This window comes from Peromyscus californicus, unplaced genomic scaffold (assembly GCF_007827085.1).
Source record: "Peromyscus californicus insignis strain IS unplaced genomic scaffold, ASM782708v3 Scaffold_22__1_contigs__length_63687245, whole genome shotgun sequence".
NCBI lineage: Eukaryota > Metazoa > Chordata > Mammalia > Rodentia > Cricetidae > Peromyscus > Peromyscus californicus.
This window is the reverse complement of record NW_026294525.1, coordinates 55,805,657-55,812,345: the sequence shown is the minus strand read 5'-3', so window position 1 is coordinate 55,812,345 and position 6,689 is coordinate 55,805,657.

Genomic DNA, 6,689 nt, shown 5'->3' with positions numbered 1-6,689 from the left:
GTGCGGCGCGGGGTTCAGGGCTCCCCTCCACCCCCCACCCCCCCACACACCCCGACTGCGAGCCACGGCAGCTTCCTCTCTTTGCAAGTGAATTTCAACACGGACTGGGAATCTTCTTACTTCCCTTTGCGGGCGCTTGCCCTCCACGTTTACTCACGCCGCGATTGCGATTGTATTCTAAGGACTCCGGGACTGGGAATCTTCCTAATTCCCTGTGCTGGCGCTAGCCCTCCACGCTTACTCACTCTGCGATTGTATTCTAAGGACTCCAGATCGCCTGCTTCCTGTCGCGGCAGAATGGGGCGGGGTGGGGGACTCCTCCGAGGAAGAAAACTCAAGTCATCTAAACTTGGTGTCTCAGTTACAGGATCCGACTTCCTCGGAAGGAGAGAGTTAAAGTATTTCGGCATCACACGCAACAGGAGGACGCTGTGTAGTCCTGGAGTCACTGCCAGTGAAATAAGTATTCTGAGGCGTTTCTCCTCTACTATGTAAACACGTAGGATTTCATTTTTCCTGCTAACTGAATACATTCAGCTTGGGTAGACTTAACTTCCTTCTTTCAACCATTTGGAAATAGGGAAACAGGAAAAAGTTATGATCATATATACTAGTGTTGTTGTTCCCACCCCTCAGGCCCAAACCCACAGCCAGGCTTCTGAGCACGTCCGACAATGGAGAGTAAGAATGGCTCGCAGTTAAAAGGGGGATATTGAACTGATCACCGTGAGTGGAAAGCTGTTGGAGGCAGTAATTAGTGGGGCTTGTTCTGAGCCTGGGTGGCTTTTCCTTCAGCCCCAGCCAGTCCTCCAGAAGGAAGGACATCCTGCGATGATGGCATACAATGTCCTGTTTGTTTATTATTAAGAGCGTGGACCTTGCATTCCTGCTTCTCATTACAAAACAAACCAGATGCTTTACTTCCTTCAATGGTCTTGTGCCTTCAGCAAGGAATCCTCTAATTCAGAGAAACAATGATGCAAAGACCCATTTATAGCCAGCACCCCATCACCATGACTGTTTAGATCACAGAAATTCAAGTCCTTCACTTTTCCTGCTTGCCTCATCACAGGTTTTTGTTTTGTTTTTAAAAATCAGCTCTCCTTAAACCTTAGGCTGTGGTGTCTTTTCTAGTATTTTAAACACACGAGACATCCACACCCACCCACATCCACATCCACACCCACATTCACACACCCAGACCCAACCTAATGATACCAACTTAGTCATACAATGAAGTGGACATTTGAGTATTTGTTTACAGGAAGAAATGAAACACAGCAAAACAAAAACCCAGCTCAATCGTAAAGACAGGCCTGTTTATCTTTAAGTTTCCTTTCAAGAAACTTTCCCAGAATTTTTTTTTTGAGGGGGGGAGAAATGGGGTGGGGTGGGAGGTAGAAGATTATCTCACGGAAAATGGTATGTGCATCTAAAAATCCTTCTACAATCTGTGTACTTCATAACAATCAAATTCCTACTAGGGGACGAGAGTAGCAACACTCCCTGGGGCTATAGGTCCACCTGTTATTGCATGTTATGCCAGAGGGGGCGCTAGCACCAAGAGGAAACAAGCCGTTAGCATACTCTTGTGCTAGGGGGATAAAACTGAATGAACAATTCTTAAGAGTTCTCAGAAAGGTCCAAGTGATAATTAAACAAAAGAAATCCAGCCTTCTGCAGAGGGTTTATTAACTGATGCTGAGTCAGCACCACGATGGACAGAAAAACAATGTAGTCATCTCGAGGGCTGGCCTGCTGCTGGCTGTCTCCACTGCAGATCAGGTAACACGTTTTTTCCACTTCCCTTTCAGGATAAACTCTGCTCCTGGGCCACAGTCACCGTGCAAGTGTTAGTGACTCCACTTTACACTATGGTGTAAAGGAACAGGCAAAGGGTGGCAGTCAGGGTGGGAAGGGGCTATTTTAGGCCAAATACCTGCTTTAATGACTAGAAGATGCCAGTGAATCAGCTCACGGTTAATTAATATCAGCCTGCACTCACCTTCTGAGGTGGTGAAATGGGCTTGAGTCTAGGGAGGACGCAAACATCAAATACCAGTGTGAGGCTTAGCCAGGCAACCCTAAAATTAGTTCCAGGTGTTTCAGCTGAGCTGGACAAAGCCATAGGTGGAACTATCAGGAAAGCAGATTTTGGGATACCGTATTGGAATATAATGTCCTTGAAGTGTTTGCTTCTTGTTTCAAAGAGATAAGGAAAAAACAAACAGCTCCAGGCCAATTTTTGATGATGATTACAGGGTTAAGGACACATAATGCTAGAACTTAAAATGAAGGGCACAAAAAAGGAGAATGGATACAGGGAAGAAAGCAAGACCCCTATTCAGAAGAGTCATGTTCATATTACAGTATTAGGTGTTGTCCAGTGCAGAACAGCTAGGCATGTGAGAAAGGGGCTGATGGCCAGCGTCACTCAGCCCTCCCGGATGCGAGAGCAGTGATGTCCAGATTGTGGAGTAAGGCTGGGAGACGCCAGCAGGCACACTACAGAGAGAGCCGCCGAGGCCGCCACGCTCTGCAATCTTAAGTATCAAGATGTTCGCCTTAAACAATCCCTGAGTACATCTTCAGGCACTCACTGTATTATCTTCTCCAGCGTTGTTAGAACACCCAAACTCCTCAGCAGTTGTCTTTATTAATCAGCTCTCTTTCAGGCAGAGTTTACTCATTAAGAGTGTGTGAAAATGGTAGCTCATCGAAGACAATGCCAAAGCTCTGTTCTCAGAAATCCCAGTCTTTTCTTTTGACGCATCATCACAAGCCAACATTCATTCAGTTTCAGCTCCTGGGCCAGGTTCCCCCGCCCCCTCTAGTCCTTGGGTGGGTTGGGAATCACTATGTAGGCGGCGGCCAGATGACTGTATGAGGAGAAGGACTATTGTAGCTATGGCAGCATGAAGGGGAATTGAGCACCAAATCTGGAGACCCGGCTCCATTTGGGTTAAAAAAAAAAAATTTTTTTTCCCTAAGGAAAGTTAAAAAAAAAAAAAGGATGAAATATGCTCAAGATGAAACGAGTTTTCATTTTCTAATTCAACTCCTGCTATACCCAAACAAGGTCAATGACAGGCTAACCACATCAATAGAGCACCCCCCACCCTCTTCCCCACTCCCTGCTCACCCACCCACCCTCAACCCCCACACCCATTTCCCACTTCCTGTAAGTTAGGCATCTTCATGCTGGTAAACATTTGGGGACCAACTGTAAGCCTGAGCCTAAGAGAGGGGCACTGTGGCTTTGAAGCCCTCCCACATGTCTCAAAGCCAGGATGAGCACTGGAGGGGCATTTGGCTTTTAAACTTTAACAGCCTTTTCAACTCCAGTCGCTGGGCTTGGCTCCTCTGGCTGCCTTTCTTTTTCTTTTCTTTTTTTTTTCAGAAAGCCGGACAAGAAGAGCAAGTATGTGTGTGAGTGAGTGAGAATGTATGTATGACACATGCTGTATTATAATACAGCGTGTGTGTCATGGGTGTGACATGCGTATGATACGTTTCAGTGATGTGTTAAATCAATTTAAAAATAGCACCAGCTCCCTTTGCATGACACAGCTTACCTCCCCAAAACTGGGACAAACACTGTCAGGGCCTAGACTTTGGAATGGTGATCCTAGGGGCCTGTGGGATGTTTTAGAATGATGTCAGTGTTTTGACTTCCTAAAGAAGGAAAACAAAGATTAAGTAAATTAGAGTAGGGATCTCTTCTCTCTCTAGGAATGCAGCAAAGATAAGTGCTCTTCTGCGGCCTGTAAAAACCTTCAAGATGGCCGCCGTGTCAGGGCTTCCCGGAGCCGTCCACGTCATGACACCTCAGTACATCTTGGTCTCTCGTCAGAGTCACAGTTTTGTTTTTATCTAATTATTCACATATTTTAATGTTATTCTTTCAGTTCAACATCCACCAACTTAACAAATAGTGCCAACAGTACTCATCATCTCTGTGGCATCTTGGGGGGAAACCACTGTGGGTTTCCAAGATCTGATTGCCTTCCTAATCATGCTTTTATTATGGTGATTCAAACATGAGAGGGATCTTAATTCCTGAAAAGGCTGCGGGAAAAGCAGTAGTTTCTGAACCCAGAAGAAGTCTTCTAGGCCTGAATTTGGTGGGAAAGGAATAAGCCTGATCTAACAGGAGGCAGAGCAGAGACCCTGAGGGACAGAGTGGGGGGCATCAGGGCAGGTGCACACTCAAATGCAGTTTCCTTACAGCTTCCACCTCAGTGAGACCCTGGGGCAAATGCTTCCTCTCTCTTTCAGTGGGAGGAGAAGCCTTACAGCAAGACCAAAGGCCCACAGAAAGAAAAAAAAAAAAAAAGGTGACTGAACAAACCCCTAGGTTCAGTTCCTCGCACAAAGGCAGATAAAGTGACATGTGCCTGTAATCCACACATGGGGGTGTTGAAGCAGGAGGATCAGAACAAAGGTCATCTTCAGCTACATAGCAAGTTAGCTGATCAGGGAGGCAAAAAAGATTAATGAAAACTTCTCATGCTTTCTAAAAGAGAAGATTAAAGACAATAGAGGCTTGGTGTGTGTGTGTGTGTGTGTGTGTGTGTGTGTGTGTGTGTGTGTGTGTGTGTGTGCCTATGCCTGTGCATGCGTGTGCATGCATTCCGGGGGAGTTAGAAGCAGAGAAAGAGAATTATAAGAGTAATAATGAAGTCTTTGAATCTCTGACTCCTGTCATATGCGTAGACTCTGCTCCATGGGGTTTATTACTTTACCTAAGCTGAAGACCAGGTTAGTAACAAAACCCCACTTTCCTGCCAGGAAAACTGAGGACAGATTTTCAGAAGCTTAGAAAGCACATGCCTCCTGGCTACAATAACTAGATCTCACCTACAACTGTGACCCTGGGAGATGCCAGCGCACAGACATGGCTGCTGCCTAGGAAAATAAATCCATAACGTGCAGAATACCAAACCTAGGGTTCTGAATATTATACCAGTATCATATCAGGCTCAGAAAGGGGGAAGAAAGCCCGTGGCAGAACCTTCTAAGTTGGACCTGGAGTTCGGAGGCCAGTTCCTTTCCACCACAGAGGTTGAGAGGTGGTAGAGGGAAGAGAAAACAATGGTATTACAATAACAGGCCTCATCTAACAGACACTTTATCTTAGGAAAAAACTCTCCACTGTTGACTATGAATAAGCCTGACAACTCTTAACCAGAAGATAGGGAGGCAGTTCTGACCTGACCAAGATAGTGAGAAATTCTGAAGCCATCAGCCAGGACTTATCTGGTCTCATCTACAGCCCATTGTTTCCTGAAAGTGCCTACCAGGGAAACAAGCCGCCTATTAATGTTCAATAGGCATCTTCCCTTTAAGCCGCACCTGTGGGGACCCAGGGCCAACACTGCATTACCTTAGAATGGGATCCTCCACAGAGAAAGTAACAGCTTGGTGTTTTAAGGGAGGCTTCCCAACAGCTCCTTTTAAAAGAGCAGACACTGTTTTTAGGAGAGCTAAGCCCACAATGGAGGGCCATTAAAAGTATTAGAGTGTAGACCGCCACCAGGATCCTCTGGAGGGGAGCCGGGTCCTGACAATAGACAATTAAAGCTGATAAATCCAAGCTACTTGTCCCAGGTCTAATTCCTCCTAATTGTATTCGACTTGTATTCAGAGATGAAGCAAGCTAGTCTAATCTCCCGAGTACCTGACCTATTTCCTAAAGGATCTTTCCAGCATCCTTTTCTTCCCATCTGGACCCCTTTCCCCCTTCTACTATGTCCCTCTTCCCTGTGGCTTGAAATGTGGACAAGAATGGTCAAGGGTGATAGGAAGAGAAGCGAGATGGCACTCAGACGCGACACTAATAGGTAACAGCTAATCATGCTAATGGGCCGGTCCGTGATTAAACTACACTTTGGATTAGGCTCAACAAGTGGTACAAAGCATGCTTAGGGCCCGCTGTTAGTTCACTGCTAGATGCCAAGTGTGCGTGGCTTCAGCGATTCTGTATGTAGCTGATGTCTCACTGCCTGTACTAATGCCAGCCGGTCGGAGTGAAGGTTTGTTTCATCCAGCAGCCCAAATCATAGACGTCTACCTAACAATAACATTTTGAATAGCAGAGACCCCGACAGACCCACTCAAGGCTTGGCCTATGTGTCAACTTTGTATTAGCGTGCAGGGAAGTTAAGTAAAAATATGGTCAGAGTGTGTTAAATGTGTATGTAAGGCTATCACAATAAAACTCATTATCCTGTGCAGTTGGTATATGCTGGTAAAAACAAATGGAAGAAGTGAGAGCTCACTGGAAGCCTCGTCCATCCGGATGGGGAGAAGGTGCTTCCTTTCCTTGTCCCCACCCCCATGTCAGCCAGCAACAAAAGAGCAAGTCTCAGGGTGGTAGTATTTCAGAGAAAGTACGTTTTCACTGCTTGCAAAATAAGGCACTTTCAATGCCCTTCAAGTGTGCATCAGTCACCAAACAGCTTTAATTTTGTTCTTTCCTCATAATTAAAAAGTGTGTCTCATTTGGTGCATTTCTACAGTGATCCTGCTAGGAAATCATCCAGAGACCATCTCAGGCTGAAAACTTAAGCACTATGGGAGGTGAACCCCACAGCCACCTGAATCTGTCTCTGCTCCTTTTAGCCCAGGGAGTAAGAACAAAATATTGCGGACAACTCACTTTGGCTCTGCAGTAGTCTGAGCAAGCT